Below are 24070 nucleotides of genomic sequence, written 5' to 3'. Positions count from 1 at the left end.
AAAAAAGTATGCAGTGATTCATGTAAGCTCACTCCTCCTGTGATATGGAATGGAAACCCTGTCTTCTGTGAAGCAAGATGTGCTCTGCGTAATTTATAGTGACCTTTCACTCGCCCTCACAGTGCAGTCCAGAGAGTTCCATCTGCGTTACAGCCAGTATACCACTCCTCACAACGGAGAGGCGATCTCCAGACCCCAGAATGGGTGCTGTCCTTACTGTACCCTGCTGTTGATTTATGCAGCTAGAGGCCTATGCACAGTGGGATCTGCACTGCTGACCAGCATCAGGGCTGTGCATTCAGATTAGCCAAGGGACCCAGGTGATGAGGCAGTTGTGCAGCCATGACACAGTCATGACATGTATTGTGCGGATATCACAGTATTTCCCTTACCCATCTGGACTTTGGGGGGTGGGGGGGATTGGGGGCTGCTCCGGGCTGCCCCAGTGTTTCCTCAGCACAGAACTGATGCCTGCTGTTGCTACCCTTCCCCCACCTTCACTCTGATACACCCTACAGCCACCTCCACTCTTGGGCACATCTGATTGGCTGGTGTCAGTGAAAGGGGCAGGGAGAGCAGGAATAAGACAGGGACTACTGTCTTCACTACTCTTCTACCGTCAGCAGCCTCCTTCTGCCATTGTTAGATGGCAATTATTTTGAAGAAGTGAAATGAAAAGCTCTGCTTTCCCTGCTTCAATGAATTGTTCTCCCCACACTACTGTATGGAGAAGCAATATTACACTAAACAGGGGCACTGTTGGGGAAATCTGAGATTTCTCCACAGTAACCACTACTGTGAATAGGTCGAAGCAGTGTAAAGCTCTGTTATCAATAACAATAGACTCCGATAACAGTTAGTGATATGCGCTGCTGATAACGGAATTTCACCCATTGTGTACTTACTGTAGTTACTGTACATTGCTTACCCCCATTCCAGCTCTCTTACACAAATTACACATTATTCTACATGCATACTCATTTTGCAGGAGGCATATGCAGAAGGTAAATTTGTATATCTAAGCTTCAAAAATTCATCTACAGCTATCCTATTTAGGAAGCACAAGGTTAATTAAAATGTCTACATTTCTGTGACTGCTGTATATTTTATAACTTTTGCCTATACTACTTAGCAAAACAAACAAAGATAAACACGTTTTTCAGACGCTTTATACGGAAGGGAAAGAGACCATCCATAGCACTGTTAAAACTACAACAAGCAAAATTTCACGGAAGAATCAATTTCCCGAATATACAATATTACAACTACGTGGCCTTATTGAGATTTCTGAGAGACAGGTTAAATGACAGTGAAATACTGTATATGCTAACACACAATTAGAAAAACAATTATTTAAAAAACAAGTAACTTGATTACATTTCCCCATTGCCTGGAAGCTGCAATAACTAATAACTCAGGATCTAAATAACTAATAACTCAGGAACTAAAGGATAATCATCTGTTCTGGACAGTTTATTGCTTATGGCACACTCTTAGACACTCTAGAACGCTGTGGGCCCACAAGTCCCTGTTTCTGACATTCTTGGGAAATCGTTACTTTCAGCATGAGGAGGTAGACTTTCCTTTTATATAATCATGAAGGATTAAGGGACACAGGCCCTCATTCCGAGTTGATCGCTCGCTAGCTACTTTTAGCAACCGTGCAAACGCATAGTCGCCACCTATGGGGGAGTGTATTTTCGCATTGCAAGAGTGCGAACGCCTGTGCAGCCGAGCGGTACAAAAACATTTTGTGCAAAACAAGACCAGCCCTGTAGTTACTTATTCTGTGCGATGATTGCTGCGACAAAGGTCCCGGATTTGACGTCAGATACCCACCCTGCAAATGCATGGACACACCAGCGTTTTTCAAAACACTCCCAGAAAATGGTCAGTTGACACCCATAAACTCCCACTTCCTGTCAATCTTCTTGTGATTGGCTGTGCGAATGGAATCGTCGCTAGAAGCAGTGCAAAACAACAATGCTCTTTGTACCCGTATGCCGCGCATGCGCATTGCGGCCCATACGCATGCATACTTTTGCCGTTTTTTTAAATGATCGCTGCGCAGTGAACAATTGCAGCTAGTGATCAACTCGGAATTAGGGCCATAGAGAGCTTGGTTGGCCATGTGAATGTACAACCTATGACAATTGCACAGGCAAAACAATCCTTCACTATTCAGTGGTATGCGTTGGTATTTTTGTCAAATGCAACATTATGTTAGCACAGTAATTAAAACTCTATCAGAATTAGATCTGGCAAAAAGTCTGGATGGGATGTTGATATCTCTGCTTGCCACAAATAGCTATATCCATACATTATAGACTATTTAGTTCACCTTTGGATCACTCCACTACACAGTTGGGTATGAACCAATAGTTATCTGACTTTCCGACACTCACCTGTGAGATATTACTCAAAAACCTAACAAGCTCTTGCAGATCATTATCCTCCACACAATGCAATGAAATGTTCTTTAACATGACTCACAGAGCATATTATTTACCAAATAGATAATACTTAGCGGGAATGACCGACTCTGAATGCCGTAAATGTTGTACCCCAAAAGCTGATTCACTCCACTGCTTTTTGACTTGTCCACTGCCATAGGGCCTCATTCCGAGTTGATCACTCGCTGGCTAGTTTTAGCAGCCGTGCAAATGCTATGCTGCCGCCCACTGGGGAGTGTATTTTAGCTTAGCAGAAGTGCAAACGCATGTGCAGCCGAGCTCTGCAAAAACAGTTTGTGCAGTTTCTGAGTAGCTCTGAACCTACTTAGCGCTTGCGATCACTTCAGCCTATTCGTGTCCGGATTTGACGTCATGCACCCGCCCAGCGAATGACCAGCCACGCCTGCGTTTTTTCAGACATGCCTGTGTTTTTGCAAACACTCCCTGAAAACGGTCAGTTGACACCCAGAAACGCCCCCTTCCTGCCAATCTTCTTGCGGCCGTCAGTGCAACTGAAAACTTCGCTAGAACCAGTGCACAACCACAATGGGCTTTGTACCCATACGTCGCGCGTGTGCATTGTGGGGCATATGCATGCGCAGAAATGCTGATTTTTAGCCTGATCACTGCGCTGCGAAGCTAGCGATCAACTCGGAATGACCCCCTTAGTCTTGATGCACATCTGAGATGATCGAAGCACTTATTCTGTGTCACAAAGACTGGAGCAAAATATATAAAAGACCTATGTGTAAGAAGTACACTTTTGTATGTGACAATATTTACATGTCTTGATTTTGCATTCTTGGACTATTGGACCAAAATAATGTGAATTCTACTGTGTTCATATTTTGTGTAAACCCAGTGGGGTGAATTTACTAAAATACATGTTACTGGAGTGGGAACATGTGGTCTGCAGTAATCTGCAAGGTTAATTGAGGTCACCCACAGGAGTGACCTCAATTAACCTTGCGGTCTACCGCAGACCGCAGGGTCCCACCATAGGCGATAATGGGGATATAATTCCCCATTCCTGCCTATGGACTCCGCTTAATTGGGGGACCGGGAGCGCACAGTCAATCAGGAGAGTGCTATGACATGGCGCTCCCTGGTTGGTTGGCGGGTCCCCAAGTGACAGGAGTCAAAAGGGGTCCCGGCATTCGGGGGAAAGGGAAACCGTGTGTACACATGGATTCCCTTAAGTTGCGTGGACTGGATTTTTTGTGATTTCGTTTTTTTAACCCCTGGATGCCTACATGGAACAAAGAGGACTGATCTACATTGAATTTAATTAGTATATTTTTTTTATTTATAGATACACCGTGGATTATACTTGACAAGGGGACCAAGGTGCTCCTTGGGACACTAGGTAAGTATGTGTGAGTGTGTAAGTGTGCATGTATGTTTAAATAAAAATGTACTTTCACATGTGTGTGTACTGTGTTTTTTTGAATATTTATTTTACTGTGGAACCACAGGTACCAGTGGGCACTTTAATGCCCTGCATGCTGGTACTTGTGATTCTCAAAGTACCAGCATGTGGGGGAAGCTTGCTGGGAATTGTAGTTCCACAGCAAAAGACAATTCTTATTTCTATTTTTACACTAAAGCTATGAAGTCGACGAGTGGTGACGGCCATAGCCCTGGGCTTTATGCCTGACACTTGGGTGCCTGGAAGGGGGGTCCTCTTTATTGGGGGGGTCCCCACTCCCCCAGGGAACCCTGGCCAGGGGTAACTAGTTGGGGGGGGGGTAATTCCACGGCTACAGGTACCTACTGTATATAAATGTGTCCCCCGACTGTGGCATTATCTCCTTGACTAGTGGAGCCCGATGCTGGTTTAAAAAATATGGGGGACCCCTATGTCCTTTTCCTGCAGTATTTTTGGAACCTGTCCCAGAGACCGGTGCTAGTTTTTAAAATACTGGGAACCCCTACGCATTTCCCCCAATATTTTAACAACCAGCCCCGGCTCAAAGATCCCTGGGCTGGTTATGATTAGGACTCCACACATTTTTTTTTAAACTCTTTACTACATTTTTTACATAGAGAAGCATGCACAGATCTTACTGATCCATGCATGATTCTCCAAACACGCCAGCCAAAAGCAGGTCTTTTTGAAATTTCTATTTGTGTACGAATTCCATGCTTTCTGGCAGTGTATGGCTATTGTTGGCAGTGATTTAGAATACGAATTCTTAGTAAATTCCTGTGTTGTATAAGGTTTATGTGAACAAACAACCGTGTTTGGCCAATGGTCTATTGATTCATATTGTGTGGACCGCAGTGTATCTCAATATTAATTGGCCCAACACTGCCTGAGATTTGTGTTTAGTACATTTCCAAGTTGCATTTTCATATGAAAATGCAATCTCAAATCAAATTGGGACCTTACTAAATTTCCACCGTTGTCTTGTTACACACTGCTTAAAACAATTGTGAAGTATAGTGAAGTTAAAAAATAAATAAATTGATCTACATCTAACTCCAAAAGACCCTTTGCATTATACAGTGCACAACACTCATATATAAATGCTATATATACAGGAATTGCAAGAAGCTAATTTGGTTGCCAACTCAGGCAACAGAAAGGCTAGAAACACCCTTGTTTGTGGGCACAGGTGCAAAGTACAGGTATAAGTAATTGCAATAATTAAAATTCAGTGATTTTTGTCCAAACATTACATAGTATAATTTTTTTTATGATACAGCTCTCTTAACAAATAATAATTCTTAGTTTGTAGATGAAAGGGAAATAATAACCTGAATTAGACTGCTGATTTTCCAAGAAAGGTTTCTTCAAACTCCCCATGTCACTCACATTGTGCAAAGCCACACACAGCCCTTATTCTATACTGCCAAGCTGGTCTCCCATTATTCAGTCTTTGTATAGCAATACAAACAAAGAGCAGTGAGGTTAACAAACCATGGCAGAGAAATTGTGTACTCAGCATTAAGCCCGTATTGGTCCTACTCAATAGGAAGTGAGTCTTCTAATCATGGAAAAAGCTTAGTTCAAAATGAAAAATTGCAAGCACAACATTTCCTGGTATTTCATTCTCTATCCAACAGAACAAGTTGGGATTAAAGCCTCAGGAGTTTAGTGAAACCCCACCGCTTTTTGTAGGTAAGCTTTGAGATATTTCACAGCAGTGAACAGCACATTGGCATGTGTCATAGTGAGAGCAGCTTACATTTTACTGTATATCTAAGGCTGATCACAAAGAGGTTAGACTGGTAAAGTTTTGGGGACGTAGGAGCTATGATCACAGCCTGGCAGAGATCAAAGGAAGAATTATATGAAGCACTCATCCGATTCTCTCTCTGTGCTCACTGAAAATTTCAAAGTGTTTTTAAAAGTGTCAAATATAGTAGGTGGCAACATTGTAAAGCAAACTCTGTATTCCCACTACAGCCCACAAATGTGAAATAATGTCTTCTTATGAAGAGATCTGCAATCTAATCTGTGTAGGAGTGATGTGTGTAACGTCATACAGTGAAACAGGGGGAAATGCCATAACAGAATGAAAATCATCTTATTTCCATCTTATTTTTTTTCCCTCTGAATCAGTGGTTTTACTGAGATACTGCTTTTATGAAATCCCTGCTACTAAATCAGAAATTATTTATCAGGAATATACAGCTACAGTGAACTCTCTGTACAACGTAGAACAAAAACAGTGAGAGGATAGATCAAAGGCGATAACAGAGCAAATAAAAAAAATAATGAATATACGTCACATGTTATGAAGTCCTTCTCTGAATGGTCACTCTTTAAATCGTCTCACAACATCCAGATATTAGACATGAAAAAAAGGGAGACAATGCACATACATGGGTGGTATTGCATAAATACTAATTAAACAGCCCGTAAGTGTCCAGGAATGGAAAGCCTAAAGTGCCGGACCAGATTTGATAGAAGATGAGGATAGTGTCTCGCCACCACTCCACTATATTCGTGAACGTACCGAAACTCACATAAAATTGGTAAGAACAGATGTATAAAGGTATCTTTTAATGCTATATCCCACGTGATATAGGGCAGAAAGGAGGCTAATAGAAATAACGTACCCCACTCACTTATGGAGGGGGATTATTCCCACATATCAAGGTATCTTTCAAACCAGGATCAGGAATGGCATCCAGGATAATTCAATAGGTTTATTTTTTTATTTTTTTTAAAAAAAAGTCCATAAAACAACAATCTGATATTTTTTCTATGTTACTTTCACTTACTAGTTTGTACAAAAATATGCAGGTCAGATATAGTAGACAAAAAACTGATGTAATCCGGTTTTACACCAGTACTGTCATGCTGCGCACACTTCCAGAGTGGTATCCCATGAAAAGAACAGAATGTTTAGATAAAAAGGTGATAAAAACTCACTGCCTGATTTCACCAACGACGTTTCGACCACTTGGGTCTTTTTCAAGGTGTGGATCCAGGCAGTGATAGCACATATATTTATACTCCCAGACAGGAAATAGTATTGTCCTAAGGCATGATGGGTACATTTTTACAAATAAATCACAGAGTAAAGAACAAAAACGCTAAATACATTCTTATACCAATAACATCCCACTTCTTGGATGTATATAGAACTCCTGTGTGAACATAGATAGTGCTCATATTACTTAAATGGTGCTGGGAATCGCAATGACAGACGCCATGCGCTCCATCATGCGTTCCACCTGACCGGAAGTGGAACGCCGTGCGTTCCACGCTGTGTTCCGCTTACCGGAAGTTGTTTGGCGGTACTTCCGTGTAGCGGTAATCACAATGACGGACGACTTTAGTTCCGTCATGCGTTCCACCTAACCGGAAGTGGAGCGCCATGCGTTCCACGCTGCGTTCCACTTTCCGGAAGTTGTTTGGCGGCACTTGCATGTAGCGGTGGGAGATCTATTTCTATTATCCTAGAAATGTTCTTTAATAACCAATAAACCACTTGTTAGTACCATTATTTTGTACAAAACACAAAGTAATAATAAATATTACCATCTAAATTTTAATCAACCAGATATACAGAGAGAAAATTGAATTAATTGAAGAGAGAAAATTGGTTATTAAAGAACATTTCTAGGATAATGGATGACTCCATATAATAAGGTTCCCTCCGATTCTGGGTAATTTTGAACACAAAACCACAAGCCACATATTAAATTAATTAGTACTATATATATATATATATATATATATAGAGTCACATGCCAAACACTCAAGATGAGGGTTAAGACAGAACCAGCACTCTGCGTGATTTTTCAAGATAAATTTTACTCCAAGCAGTGTTTCCAAACAACGGTAATCACATCGACATCAGCATAAGGAACAAAGGCATATACTCATCACTGGTAACATCCCTATTGTTACCAGTGATGAGTATATGCCTTTGTTCCTTATGCTGATGTCGATGTGATTACCGTTGTTTGGAAACACTGCTTGGAGTAAAATTTATCTTGAAAAATCACGCAGAGTGCTGGTTCTGTCTTAACCCTCATCTTGAGTGTTTGGCATGTGACTCTATCCATGAATTTAACCGGACACCTGCTTTTTAATTAATGGAGAGTGTCAGTGCGGCTTCCCGGGACTTTGTTCTGTGACTTTGCTATATATATATATATATATATACAAATCTTTCTGAATTGACTGTGGTATGTGCAAAATCCGATTAAAGATTGGTGGGAGGAATAGTAGATCTCCCACCGCTACATGCAAGTGCCGCCAAACAACTTCCGGAAAGTGGAACACAGCGTGGAACGCATGACGCTCCACTTCCGGTTAGGTGGAACGCATGACGGAACTCAAGTCATCCGTCATTGTGATTACCGCTACACGGAAGTACCGCCAAACAACTTCCGGTAAGCGGTACACAGCGTGGAACGCACGGCGTTCCACTTCCGGTCAGGTGGAACGCATGATGGAGCGCATGGCGTCCGTCATTGCGATTCCCAGCACCATTTAAGTAATATGAGCACTATCTATGTTCACACAGGAGTTCTATATACATCCAAGAAGTGGGATGTTATTGGTATAAGAATGTATTTAGCGTTTTTGTTCTTTACTCTGTGATTTATTTGTAAAAATTTACCCATCATGCCTTAGGACAATACTATTTCCTGTCTGGGAGTATAAATATCTGTGCTATCACTGCCTGGATCCACACCTTGAAAAAGACCCAAGTGGTCGAAACGTCGTTGGTGAAATCAGGCAGTGAGTTTTTATCACCTTTTTATCTAAACATTCTGTTCTTTTCATGGGATACCACTCTGGAAGTGTGCGCAACATGACAGTACTGGTGTAAAACCGGATTACATCAGTTTTTTGTCTACTATATCTGACCTGCATGTTTTTGTACAAACTAGTAAGTGGAAGTAACATAGAAAAAATATCAGATTGTTGTTTTATGGACTTTTTTTTTTTTAAAAATAAAAAAATAAACCTATTGAATTATCCTGGATGCCATTCCTGATCCTGGTTTGAAAGATACCTTGATATGTGGGAATAATCCCCCTCCATAAGTGAGTGGGGTACGTTATTTCTATTAGCCTCCTTTCTGCCCTATATCACGTGGGATATAGCATTAAAAGATACCTTTATACATCTGTTCTTACCAATTTTATGTGAGTTTCGGTACGTTCACGAATATAGTGGAGTGGTGGCGAGACACTATCCTCATCTTCTATCAAATCTGGTCCGGAACTTTAGGCTTTCCATTCCTGGACACTTACGGGCTGTTTAATTAGTATTTATGCAATACCACCCATGTATGTGCATTGTCTCCCTTTTTTTCATGTCTAATATCTGGATGTTGTGAGACGATTTAAAGAGTGACCATTCAGAGAAGGACTTCATAACATGTGACGTATATTCATTATTTTATTGATTTGCTCTGTTATCGCCTTTGATCTATCCTCTCACTGTTTTTGTTCTATATTGTTTGATCTGTTATTTGGAGGGATCTGTTGAGGATTTAGATTGGGCTGACAACCTGTTGCGCCAGAATTTACACCATTGTGTTCTCTTCTCTGTACAACGTGTCACAGTTGGCAACTGTCCATAATTTCCAGGCTCAGTCCCAATAAGTAGGAGCAGAGGCAGAACTCTGGGAGGCAACAGAGTCATCTGCCGCCGGGCTCCTGCTCTGAAGGGGGGCACCTCTCCTCCCATTCTGTGACACCATTGAATTAAGTTAATTGATAGCTATCGCTGTCTTTTCAGTGGCCGACTTCCTCACTGGTCCCTGCATCTTACACATCACACCCTCTTTATTATACTGAATATACACATTTTACAAGTGTCACACCCAGGATTAGAAACCACAACCTATTACACTGGAAGCAGACACCTTACTGATAAAGCTATTTGCTCCTGTATAGGAAATATGAGAATTTTAACTATATGAAGATACTTCTCTGACAATTACACGTAACTTCATATAGTTAGAATTCTCATGCTTCCTCTACAGGAGCAAATAACTCCATCAGTAAAGTGTCTGCTGTTAGTGTAACAGGTCGTGGGTTCTAATCCTGTGTATGACTGCTAAGAATTGTGTGATTTAAATAAAAGACAATGAAATGTATAAATACAGTATATACATTTTTTTCAGAACACTACACACACACACACACACACACACACACACACACACACACACACATATACATATATATATATATATATACACACGCACACATACATACATATATTTATCTTAATATAGGAAATAGGGGGGCACCAATATTTATCTTGCCTCCGGGCAACTGTGACGAACTTACGCCACTGAGTAGGAGTAGTTGTCCATACCTGCAGCAATGGTATACAATAGTTTTATTTCTCATATTATTATTATTATTATTATTATCATCCTTTATTTATATTAAGGGTTCTGAAGTTCCTAAAAAGATACATAAACAATTGAGCAAAACAAGAAAACAGCGACTTACAGTACAAGACATTGCAGGACAAGTACTTGGTATATCAACGTTGCTACATCAGTGGTCATAACACTGAAGAAAGTATAAGAGTGGCAGAGACTGAGGGTTAGGTGCCATTAAAAGAGGTGTGCAATAAATGATAGTATAAGAGAAGGGGAGAGAGTCCTGCTCACGACAGCTTAAAATCTTAAAGATGTTACATTATAAAGATTTTATATCCTATATAATCTCATTTTAATTGGATAAATTAAAATTGCTAATGATGGCTATTTGTGCCCTTGTAATCATGTTTAATAAACTGAACATGACATGATGGGGATTATAATGTTTACAAATCTGAATAGACCAGGCCAAGAGGGAGGAATTGGACAGAAACCAATTGCTGGACATCACTAAAATGTATTTAAAGAGAGATGTCATAATCATGGAAGACTTGATACTACCTGATGTAAATTGGGAGGGGTCTTTACAGGGAGCATCCCTCAAGCAATTGATGAAGGAGAACCCACTCACAAAGATGTAGTATTAAATTTAATACTCACAAATGGTGACAGGATATCAAACATATATGTGGGTGAGAACCTAGGATCCCGTGATCATCAAGCAGTAAGGTTTAGTATAAAGACAGGGTCCAACGTCTGTCATACATAAACAAAGTTGTTGGAGTTTAGGAAGGCTGACTTGAATGGGCAGATGTGTAAGTGATTCATTGGCGGATTGGAGGAACTTGAAAGGGGAGCAGGAGAGGTGGTAAAAAACTAAAAAGTGCAATACTGAACAGACCTTTGTATCAAAAGGGTTAGGAAAACCACCAGGCTAAGGTAGCCAGTGTGGTTTACTAAAGATGTATTAACTAGTATGAAAGCAAAAAATACATATAAGCAGACTTAAATTAATAACAATAAAGAGGTATTTCTTGCTAGATGTAATAAGGCTAAGAAGGTGATCAGGTGCGCAAAGGCAGAAGCAGAGGAAAAAATGGTCCTTTCAGTAGATAAAGGCGCGAAACTTTAAGTATAGAAATGAAAGGAGAAAATCAAATGGAGGAATAATAAGACTCGAGAGGGAGTGAGAGTTTGGCTGAGGGAGACAAGGCAATAGCAGATCACCTAAATAGTTATTTATGTTCAATCAATATTCACTACAGAAGGAGAGGGAAAGGGGACACAGTTAAGCTACAAAGATATTCATAAGAACAAGGTACAGTAGATAGAAGTATATTTACAGAGAAGAAAGTCTTAAAAGAACTCTCAAAGCTGAAAGTGGATAAAACAATAGGGTCAGATGTGATACACCCAAGGATACTAAAAGAGCTTAAAGATATGCTGGTAGCACCAGTAACAGAATTATTCAAACAATCACAATCTACAGGTGCAAATCCAGAGGACTGAAAAAGAGCGAATGTAGTACCACTGCACCAAAGTGGAAACAAAGAAAAAGCAAGTAATTACAGACCAGTAAGCATTACAATAGTAGTAGGGAAAGTAATGGAAACACTATTAAAAGAAAGAGTTATGGAATATCTTAAATCAAACAACTTACAGAATCCCAAACGCATGGATTTACTGGGAGGAGATCATGCCAGACTCATCTTTTTGACCTTTTTGACTGTGTGACTAAAATAATAGATCATGGGGGCCGTAGATGTAGCATATCTAGACTTAAGTAAGTAATTTGACATGGTTCCACATGCAGGGCTGTCATAACAGCAGTGTAGGCCCCCTGGCAAAGCAATGCACTGTTGCCCCTACCCATCCTCCAGCAGTAGGGGTTGGGGGTGCTATCAGTGGCAGCTTTGATGTCCTGTGGGTGGTAGGGGTTGTCCTATCTTCCAGTCAGCATGTAGGACCTGAAGCAGTAATTTTTGCTAATTACACCTTTACTGCACAGATGGTGCGAAATGGCACGGGAAGCAGAACACTAAACTGTAGAAGGGGACATTGGGCTGAATGAAGGGGCTTGACTTCCAGGGTGGTAGGGGGTGTTTAATACGCAGAGGAGGGGTGGGTAGCGGAATGTGCTTAATAGTCATCATTTTCTGGTGGGAGGGCAGCTTGCTTGACTGCAAATATCTCCAAGCTGTAGCGGGTATTTCTTAATGGAATCCTCTGGCTTATAGGTATGCAGGGTAACGTGCAGGAGGTGTGTGAAACCCTTTACGCGTTTCTCCATTAACACATACTGTACAAACAGTTTCATCAGAAGGTGGTCCAGTGCATTTAGAGTCCATATTTAAATCTTCAGGTGACCAATCAGTATGAAGCTATAATTAATTAGTTTAATGGAATTGTTCACATATGTATGCAAATTAGGCACCACATACTAGACATACTTGTATAAATAAATAAATATGGATACTTAGTCGATTCATATCAATGGCAACATTTCACATCGGGACCAGACTGGAACGAGTGGTGAGCACAGCCTTGGAGGTGAGGAGGTAGTAGCATCAGGTTTGGACTGGCCCACAGGGGTACAGGGGAAAACACTGGTGGGCCCCACTGCATGGGGGCCCACCTGCTTCTCTAAGGATCAGGTTCCAGACTGTGCACTTGAATTATACTTTATACATATGTTACCTTATACTGGACTATGATGTATTTTCTACAATGTATTGCTGTTATTAATCTGTTATTAATCTGGTACAGTATCATGCATGCAGCAGCTGAATTTACTGTATATATTTATGAAGGGGCCCAAAACGTTGCACTCGCTAATGGTTAGTCAAACCAATGAGGTGGCAGGCCACACCCCATCTGCAGACTGGCAACACCCCTAACATGGGCCCCTACCACAGCATTTCCCCGGTGGGCACTACATGCCCCAGTCCGACATTGAGTAACATATCGCATGCTCTGCGGGCTATGCTGAGTTAAATAGCATTACAACACTCTGAAGCTCAACATGGACAAAACTGAACTCATCATCTTTCTCCCATCCAGAGCAACAGCCCTGACCAATATCTCTATCATTGTTGACAACACCACCATTTCCCCTGATCCCCAATTCTGCTACTTGGGCATCACTCTTGACTCCTCCCTCTCCTTTGCACCCCACATCCAAGCTGTGGCACAATCCTGTTGGTTCCAGCTACTCAACATTGCTCGTATCAGGCCATTTCTCTCCCAGAGTGCAACTAAACTTATCATCCACTCACTGGTCATCTCACGACTCAACTACTGCAAAGTTTTCCTCACTGACCTCGCTTGCTCCCATCTTGCTCCCCACCAATCTGTCCTGAAATCCGCAGCTAGGCTTATCTTCCTCTTCCGCTGCTCCACATCTGCCACTCCCCTTCAACAAAATCTACACTGGCTCAGATTCCCCTACAGGATCCTCTTCAAACTCCTCACCCTCTCATTCAAGGCCATCTCTAATTTTACTGCTCCCTACACCTCCAACCTTCTCTCCCTTCATACCCCCTCCCGCCCCCTACAGTCGACCAATGACCGTCGTCTCTCCACCGCCCTTGTCACTGCTTCCCATGCTCATGTTCAAGACTATGCCCGTGCTGCACCCCTTCAGTGGAACGCACTCCCCCACTCCATTAGACTCTCCCCTACCTTGCAAAGCTTCAAAAGGGCACTAAAAACCCACCTATTCATCAAAGCATACCCTCCCGATGCATAAACTAGTCCTGAGGCCGCTCCTCCATCCCCCTGCCTCATGCTTTGAATATCTCAGCTTTACTTGCATACTGCCATCATGCTACCTCCCGCTTGCTTGCACCTCATGTCATCTGTCAACCCTTCCCACTAGATTGTTAGCTCTTCAGAGCAGGGCCCTCTTTCCTCTTGTTAACTAAGCCCTCTTCTCGACACATTTCACTCACAGCTCTCCCCTACTCAACGACCATCTTTACCCGCTATTTCTCCTGCTGGTAAAGGCTCATCTCCATCTATGGCCACCAGCCCCTAGTAGTACGATGATCACTCCCTCACTACTCACATCTTAGCTGTATTATCTCTTGAGAATGTGTGGTGCTCCTTGTTACCTGTACTCTATTTCTGTTATTTATTTACTGTAATGCTAACTTTTGTCTCCCTGTACTGTCCCTTGGATATGGCGCTGCGAAACACTTGTGGCGCCTTATAAATAAAATGTAATAATAATAATAATTATCAACAAATACCTTTGGAATTATTGTTGGGATACCTCCAAGCTCATTGCTAGCACAAATACCCAGTGGAGCTCCACACGAACGTTATATGCACCAGATGCGGACTGTACACTTGCTCCTTGAGGTGGTAAATATTTGTACAGTGCGGTGGTGAAAATCAGTGTCAAAAATAGTTTTTATATATCTTATATATATTTTAGAATTGCCTAGCGATCTGGTCTGACTTACCCCCCATATCTTCAGAAGGATGTAAATATTTATAGAGCGTACAAAAAAAGGGAACTAAAATGATGCTTGGTCTACATCACAAAACTTACCTGGAAAGACAAAAAGATCTTAACATGTGTAGTTTGGAGTAGAGGAGATGGAAAATTAGAAAAACTTTCAAAAATACCAAGGGTTTTAATGAGGTACAGGAGGGAAACACTTTTCATGGGAAGAGAAATATCAGAACTCAAGGACATACACTGAAAATTTCAGGAGGTAGGCTGAGGGAAAATTTCAGGAAAAAATCCTTCACAGAAAGGGTAGTGGGTTAGTGGAATAGCCTCTCCTCAGAGGTGGAAGGAGCTAAGACAGTATAGTAATTTAAACATAGATGGGATATGTATATGAATATCCTTACAAAGAAGTAAGGATCAAATAGGGTTGTGGTTACATAAACAATAAAATATCGGACACACTAGATGGGCCAAGTGGTAACTATCTGCCGTCAAATTCTATGTTTCTATGTTAGATAACACCAACTATGATATTCTAAAACATACCTGTCCAGCAGCAAATTGTCTAAAAGATTTAATTCAGATATCATTCAGATGTTGGAGAGTAAGCTGTGTGATTACAAGATACAGTATATCATATTATTAGCCAGGGTACACAGAACTTTCTTTATTCTGTGTAACCATTTGTCTTACCCCATAAATATAAAGGGCAATCCAATTATCCACAATTGCATATTTCTCTTCTTAATTCTAAAGGCTGGGTAGGAAGATCTGTGATGTTGGTGGCCACAAGTTTCTTGAGAAACAGTCTGAAAGCTGCCATTGCTAGGAACTGACTTCCCCAAAGGATCACAGACTGGCAGCCTGTATAAAAAGAGGTTCTGTTTATGCAGAGGTGTACATACTGGAGTACACTGTCAGAACTACCCAGAGGAAAATCTCCAATCTGCTTAGCGAATGTGATTACATTTCAGAGTACAAGTGTTGTTACCACTCTTGGACATTCAGATCTGCAGTAATTAATTTGGTTGAAAGAGTATTTATTAGCTGTTCTACCTGTTCTTCACACATGAGTTTTTAATTTACACGGTTGTAAATATAAATTAGTGTTAAAAATTTGGTAAATCTCTAGAGATGTAAATTTTAGACGTCTTAATTTAAGTAAATATTAATCCATGGTTCTTGGTGTTACCCGAGGAGCAGCCGTAGCAGAAACGGTAAAAAGTAACAGAACCATTTTTGTAGTTTATTAAGTTCTACACACTGGAGGTGCAATCCAAATTTTGATCCGATTGTCCATTTAAACGTTCTCATTCACACAACGCAAGACACGCATTAGTAATGACGTCATTATGTCAACCCCCTTTTCATCCCCTTAGGGGAGGTTTATTAAAATTCTAATTGCGTTGTTTTCCTTTTTCCCACCTGAAGAATACCTATGTTAAATTTCAGCTTCCTAACATATCAGGACGTAAGAGAATGAAGTGGACATGTACTAAGCATTGATAAAAATGGAGAAGTGAGCCAGTGGAGAAGTTGCCTAATGCAACCAATCATCATTGACGTAACATTTATAATTTGCATACTATAAACATATATAAAGCAGCTTTTGCACATATATATATATATATATATATATACATATACAGAGAGAGAGAGATTTATCACTTCTATAGCACCTATCATAGTAGTAGGACACTAGTGATAAGGACAATGTCCAAATAATGTTAAACTTACCCAGATTAAGTCTAGTACATTCATATTTCTTCAGCGTGTCTTATACCTGTAAACATTCATGGTTGAAAATTGGGACTAAGGTCAGTAGGTCATGCTCCTTTAATGTTGAGAAAACTCAGGCTGTTGGCAGATGTGGTGGCTGTTCTCTGAGATTCATCCTCTTAACCCTTGGGAGAGTATACCGTACATTATAAACAAAGATATACCTTTGTCTTGAAGATGCACATCCATTTGTTAATTAAAAAAGACAGAGTAGCTATAACACATCTTTGCTACAAGACACCGGAATTCTAAAGAGTGTCTTGGGAATTCTACGAATGTAAAGTGATGTGAGAATCAGGATGTGTAGCTAGAAGACTACTCTCTTTAAGAGAGCAGTTGTTCTTGTGGTGGAATTAAGTACTGTTAAGTGACACAGGACAGGAGTAATTGAATCTTGTTAGATTTTCTGCAAGATGTTACAATGTATCAGCTTGGCTTTTAGTGCCCATTGCTGATATCCCTAAGGACTTTAATGGAGTCTTACTGTATGTTTCTCCAAGGTTTTAGCTTTGTTGATTGACCATAAAAGCTCCAGAATCTTGCATGAAGGTCAGCGACATACAGTATAAACAGTATGCAATATTTATGTCACTTAGCAACAACTAAACAGATTTTTTAATCATATTTTATTTGGAACTGAAGGTGAATTAGCTGTAACATCTGTACCATGATGCACTACAAGAAACGCAATAAAATCTACTCCATCTTTACAGTTTACTTAATCTTACAGATATTATGGCTCCACATACAGAATAATTAAATAGTACGATTCAGAGGTGACAAAAATACTGTAGGCCTAAACAAACATTGCTATAAGTATAACGTTTCTATGATTAGCCTGTGTTAAGCCTCCTCTATCATTATTCACCTGCTTTCTACATCTTGGAGCTCTGCTTGTCTCTGGGATCATATGAAGCACTGAAGCTTTTGAGAAGCAGTATCTTGTTCAGACAAGCAGCTGAGTACAATAATCAATCATATCCTTATTGTAGCCTATCTTCTTCTGCAAGCTCCATTTATTGCACAGAAAGCCAAATTGCTTTAAGTAGCTTTTCCCATTGCTCCAGCCAGTCACCCAGAAACGCAAGAGGCCGATCTGCTAAAATGTTAATTCAGCCTGAACTTTTGAAGTCTTCTCTAATCTAACATATTTATCTGCTCTTTCAAACTATGCTGTGGTGATTTGTTATGTGCTGCAGAGAGAATCCCTAATAATACTATCAGACCACATTTGCATACAAATATACTGTACTGTATTCCTTATTTAGATGAAGTGTTGAATATAAGATCATTTAAGCATAGTATCAGGCATGCTTAAAGACCATGGCATGGGTTTTGAGTGTGACCTGCATGAGCTTGCTTGGGAGGTTGAGCTGGGGGAATTGTTGGATGATGATGATGATGATGATGATGATGATGATGATTGGATGGAGATTTGAGAGAATGCTGGCTCCAATCTGCATTAAAAGAAAAGAAAATATGTACAAACTCCTTTATACAGTAAATAATTAAATGTGCCAACTTGAGTAAAACAATCCATCCAGATACTTAAGGAAAGAAGTGCTCCAGATTGTGCATTCAAAGGCACTTCACTCACATTTGGTTATACCGCCTCAAACTCTCGAGTCTATGGCAAGTTATAATTGATTTAATTTCAAACACCTTCTACTTTGCCATCCCCTGTGACCCCAAACTCTTTTGTTTTCCTTTAGGACTCCCACCAGCTGCCTGACATCAAAATAAATCATTACAGCATGTTGTCACTGCCAGCACCTGTCAGCTGGCAGCCTACTGGAGGAAGCCTGACCCTCCATCTCTTCAAACTGTAATCTCTAGTATTTGGTATCTCTACCGTACAGAGAATAATTATTAAATAATTCTACTAAATAACTCCTCCAAATAGCTCTGCTCTTGCACAGTATATAAACCATCTAAGATTGGAGTCCATGGCTTTTTATTACATAACTCTCACTCTCCATTTGAGTAATATTGAGATACTGTACCCTAGTTATTTGATATAGGCCCATCTGCTGAGTGCTTTCTCTTTCTCTTCTTCTTTGCTGTTTTTCTTCTCTCAATCCCTGTCACCTGTCCCACATCTCTCCATATAGTTCTTAACACTGTTTCTGTTAAGATATGGTGCGCTCTGTACCTGTTTCCTTCCGTGTATCAGTCTATGGGTGCATGCCCTAATGTTAGACCTCTAGTGCCAGGAGTCACTCGGATGCGCAGTTATATGATGTAGTTCCTGTTCCCCCATCTCAAAGAGAGAGTGAGGAGAGTGTGACATACAGAGAGACTGAGAGACAGAGTCCTGGTGTACAAGTGTGCAGAGCTGAGACTGGGAGCAGATCTCAGCTATAGAAACTCACAGTATTCCAGTGCATGCATCATCTTCTCTACAGTGGGAGTCAGACTGCACAGCTGTGCAGTCCCCCATGCTTCACCACCACAGACATCTCCTGATAAGTACCACTACCTAATGCTGTTAACTTGTGTGGTATATGGGCTCCTGATTACCACTATCAGTGTTACATGTGAATCACCTGTGTACACTAAATAAACCTGTCATCTAGTGTGTGGACTGACGTCACTGCACCAGATAGCCCAGAACACTCTACCAACAGTTTCTTCCTTTTCCCCTCCCCTTTCCTTTGTTAATATAAAATTGATCTCCCTAATGGATTTTCGATTATGGACTCTATAAAAATAAAATCATTGTCAGTCTGCCTCTGATGTGCCCCTCTCCCAGCCAAAGTCCCCTGCACAGGATACAGAGGTGAAGACCGGTTTGTTGGAGTTACTCATAAGCAAGTGTACACAGCAAGCAAAACCTCTGCTGAACAATTAAGACAGTGATCACATGCAATGATACATGCATGGATCAAAATCTATTATCAGAGGTAATGCCAGGGCAATAAGTAGGGCGATGCGGTCGGTGATGTTACACAGGATATAATGGCCTGGTGGCAGTACCAGCTGTACTCACCCTCCAATGCATCCCGCGCTGTACTCTGGCTCACAACTCCAGCACTGTGTGGGGAGAGACATTATAACTTCTACCACACCGCCATGGTATCTGTTCTGCCAATCGGCTCTAGGATGCTCCGAGCAGCAGGCTAATGCTCCAGAGAAGGCACAAATGTCCACCCAAACTGTAGGGTGCTTAGATTATGATGTATTAACTGCCTCTAAGTGTGGAAGTGCAGCACAAGGCGCAGCGGTGTCCTGTTACGGAGCTGGGTAATACAACTATAACTTTCTAAAATTAGTGCAAAATTACCCTCACCACCAACAACACCATTTAATGTATAATGGACCTTTTTCAGATTGAATCGCTATTGAGACAGAAAATGCAATTTTCTCAATTCTGCTTCTGCTAAATAATGTATGTGATGAGCTGCCCAGAAAGGTAAAAGACACCCACCGATGCATTTGCAAAGTTAATACAACCACTCCTGGCAACCGCCATGTTACCTCCCATAACGGACAGTTCCTGGCAATTGTTATGTGATTACAGATTGCTGGCCCTATGATCACATTGCATTTCAGCCTTTGCACATGCACAATGCGGTCACAGCTCATGTGCAATCATCTGATAATTGGCTGATTTGCGATTTTGCTAAATTACAACTGAAGATGAATAAGGTCCTACATTCCAAAGTAATATACAGGTACAGTGCCGTAAGACATAATAGATAAGCATACAATGGTTTTATATAAACTTGGCTTGTGCCCCATTCTCTTCATTTAATGTACTGTAGTTGCACATAAGATATGCCCTGCTACTGACCATTGAGAGGTACATCACCTTGAGGGCTGGCTCAAGTACATAACTTGCATTTTAATGTTTCCATGTGTTTTATATGCTTTGTACTGCAAGCCTGATTGTAATTTAAAAGATTTATCTCCATGGGGACATTGAATAATACATTTGATTAATGGCTAACAGAATAAAAACTGTGAAAAAGACATATTAGAATATTCATCATGAGCAAGAGGACATTGTGAATGTTTCTTGAATGCTCTAATGCTTTTTCAAAATACACTGCTTGTTGAACAACGACTCTCAGCAATCTCTTATCTTCACTCACATCTAGGTACAATCGGTGACATATTGAATGAGTATTCCTCAAAATATGATTCAATATGTATTCTAAAAATGATTTAGAGTTTTGTGATTGGTTTAATCAGAAGAAAAAAATTGCTACATTTACGCACAGAAAAATATACAGAGGTACTGTACATCTCGGGGAAATTCAGAGTTACATGCAATCGGATGGAATCTCACTCATACAACTTTAATTAAATAAAATGGGGTTATAGGTCCATATGCCAAACTGCACATATCTGTGTGACCTATATCTATCTATCTATCTATCTATCTATCTATCTATCTATCTATCTATCTATCTATCTATCTATCTATCTATCTATCTATCTATCTATCTCCTCTTACGCTAGCATCTATACACCATATGGTAAGAGAGACTCCCGGTGAGACTGAGGCTCTCCTAAAGGAGTCACACACTATATATTTTTTTACATTTTGTGTCTGAAACACATCGCAGAAACAGCCAAAAGCCACATGCAGTACAGTTAGGCTGAAACTGTAACTGCATAGGAATTGGTTTCACATATGTACAAAGTCACAGATGAAGCACAACGGAACATAGCATGAGGAAATATGCAGCTATTCATATCAGAGCCCTTTTTTGCACTGACTCATTCTCACACTGATGTACAATTGTTACACATCACAGTGGTACGTGTACTCTAGCAAAACAGTAGTTTTATTTGTGAATCTACGACAGAAGCATAGCAGACCCCATAGGATTCTATGGAGTTGTGATATGCCCTAATGCAACAAGCTCTAGAAAGCAGCCTCTAGCTGCCCCTTTCCAACCCCACATGGCAGCAGCCTTTAATTCTGGACACATTAATTAAACAGGTTCTGTGGCTGATTAAAACCAGGTGAAATGGAGTCTTGAAGTCAGCCAGCCACAGAACCTGTGTAATTAATATGTGTCCAGAATGAAAGGGATGAGGTGGTAACCCTAGCTGTGGCTCAGTGAGCGGTGCAAGCAATCGTGCAGAGAGAGAGACCCGCACATGCACGGCAAAGATCCTGCGCATACACAGGTTTGAAAACATTGGAGAGGCATGCAAACCACTAGGTATGTATTAATACTTGAATTAGTCTTATTATTTGCAGAGATGTGTGGTTCGTTTTTCCAGAAATCCAAATCCATACGACTTTTGTGAATACAAACTGAACCAAAATCCGGTCCGGATCAGAACGGCATCCCGATTCGGATTTTCTCATGGTTCCGAATTCTGATTTCAAATATGAATTTAGGGTGTTGGGTTGCAAACATTACATGATTTTAGCTGTTTTTATCGATTTTAATAAATGATTATTGATTTTTCACCGAAACAAGAACCAACACTTGAGGGTGGTTTTGCCAAAACATAATGATGAATTCAAACCAAAACCAAAACACAGAGGGCCGCACACATCTCTAATTAGTTAATTGCATCACACTTTTTGTACATATGTTCCATCAGGTACTATGTGCCAAGCACCTGAGTGTTCACGGTCCTTTCTAGTTATGGATGCCTTAACCAGCAGAGGAGAGAGTGAGGGAGTGTACTGTCATGCACTCACCTGATACCTCAAGTAAGTGCATGATAGTATCAATAATGTTCACAGTTAAATTGCAGTGTGTTGCATTACGAAAGACAGTTAGACATTATTTACTTGAATTATTTAGATAGCACTTCACAGTGATATACCCATATACAGGGTATAGTAGGTATTGTGTTTTTTTCATGGCCATTACCTGATACAGTACATTAGCAACACATTCTAAATACTATTGTTCAATGCCTTAGGACCTCTATGTGTGTCTTATGCTAATTTTTAGTTTTTCTCATGTAAAAGCGTGCCGCTTTAAAAATACGAAATATCAGGCCTTGGTAGACTTGGATGGAATTACATATAGAATGTAAGCACTCACGAGTAGGGCCCTCTTCCCTCATATGCTTATACTTTTCTTACTTTAATATTCCTCAACTGCCCAAATCACGCAGATTTTTTGGCCACCTGGAACTTATCTCTGTCATTTACTGGTGTAGTTATGCTTAGTTACCCTGTACTTGTCCTATATTGTCTTCAACTGTAAGTCACTGTTTTCCTGTTTTGATTATGTGCATATGTACTCTGTAATTGGGCGCTGCAGAACCCTTGTGGCGCCATATAAAGGCTAATAATAATAATAATAATAATAATAATATAACCCAAAGTGTTAATTGATATTTTGATCATTTTCATTTATCAAAGTAATTGATGTAAATAAATACCTTAACGATAACAGAACAGGTAATGTGGTGTCCGCTTTGATATTTGTTAAATAGGTTCACCTGTGCAAGGTTTTGGAAATCTCCTCAAGAAATCCTGGATTTGTCTATTTATAATTTATTGAAATTAATTGTCAGTTACTGACTGTTATTGTAAAAGATCAGCCAATTCATTGATGGTTTTACAGATTTAAGTGACTGAATATATCTGCATAGCGCTGTGGAAAATGTGTGCGCACTATAGAAATAAATGGTAATACAGGTTGAGTATCCCATATCCAAATATTCCGAAATACGGAATATTCCGAAATACGGACTTTTTTGAGTGAGAGTGAGATAGTGAAATCTTTGTTTTTTGATGGCTCAATGTACACAAGCTTTGTTTAATACACAAAGTTATTAAAAATACTGTATTAAATGACCTTAGGCTGTGTGCATAAGGTGTATATGAAACATAAATTAATTGTGTGAATGTAGACACACTTTGTTTAATGTACAAAGTTATAAAAAATATTGTCTAAAATAACCTTCAGGCTGTGTGTATACGGTGTATATGTAACATAAATGCATTCTGTGCTTATATTTAGGTCCCATCACCATGATATCTCATTATGGTATGCAATTATTCCAAAATACGGAAAAATCCAATATCCAAAATACCTCTGGTCCCAAGCATTTTGGATAAGGGATACTCAACCTGTAACAATAATAATATTATAATAATAATAATAATCAGATCATCAAAAGTATTTCAGATGATGATTGTACTTATCCTGAGAGTTGCAATCACCTGTCCACTAATTTGATTGTATTGGCAAAGTCAGTGTTGTATGTTACAAAGAACGGTGGCACTGACTCAGAGGTGGACACAAGTAACACATTGGTCGGAAGCTTGCGTCCCTGCCGGCCAATGGTCACTGCTGGTTGATGCAGATCGGAACTGCTTAAAATCCATGCAATTCCAATTAGTTCCTTGGCAGTGAGAAGGGGGGAGGATGGCTCAAGTTGGTTGGTATGTTGGCAAGCATGTCAGGGCGTGTCATCAGGGAATGCGTCAAAAGACATATGGGTCTATTTACTAAGCCTTGCAGAGAGATAAAGTGGAAAGAGATAATGTACCATCCAATCAGCTCCTAATTTCCAAGTTACAGGCCGTGTTTGGAAAAATGACAGTTTGGAGCTGGTTGGTTGGTACTTTATCTTTT

The sequence above is a fragment of the Pseudophryne corroboree genome, chromosome 3 (genome assembly GCF_028390025.1).
Source record: "Pseudophryne corroboree isolate aPseCor3 chromosome 3, aPseCor3.hap2, whole genome shotgun sequence".
Classification (NCBI taxonomy): Eukaryota; Metazoa; Chordata; class Amphibia; order Anura; family Myobatrachidae; genus Pseudophryne; species Pseudophryne corroboree.
This window is presented reverse-complemented; position numbering follows the sequence as displayed.